Raw genomic sequence first — 459 nt, forward strand, 5'->3', positions numbered from 1 at the left:
AATGAATGACTACCTTCCTCTATGTTCCCAAAATCCTGTCTCCTTTATGCCCGACAGTTTCCTTGGACATCCTTCAACAAATACACAACTTAACCCCCGGATAGTCAACTTGCAAACAGACAACGTCCAGCGCCTTTGTTAACCAGCGAGGGTTACGCTATGAACACGCAGGTACTCAGTTCAACAGCTGTTATGGTCTCTTAAGATAGCACCGGTTGGTGGTCATCCTGCCTGTAGTCATAGGTATCACTTTTTAAGAAGAAAGAAAGAAAAAAAATGTAAAGGCTAACAGATATCCTTTTCGTTCAGATATACTACTATGATTCCGTCGATCCACGCTTCGTTTCCTTATACCTGGGCATATTTATGGCATAGTGAATGTTCTTTCCTGGCTGGTAGGGCAACAGCCTTGGCCCAGGGCACTAGGAAGTCATCAAATAAACCTGAGTAGATGAATCA

Source organism: Penaeus monodon, chromosome 23 (assembly GCF_015228065.2).
Source record: "Penaeus monodon isolate SGIC_2016 chromosome 23, NSTDA_Pmon_1, whole genome shotgun sequence".
In the NCBI taxonomy this organism is placed as follows: domain Eukaryota; kingdom Metazoa; phylum Arthropoda; class Malacostraca; order Decapoda; family Penaeidae; genus Penaeus; species Penaeus monodon.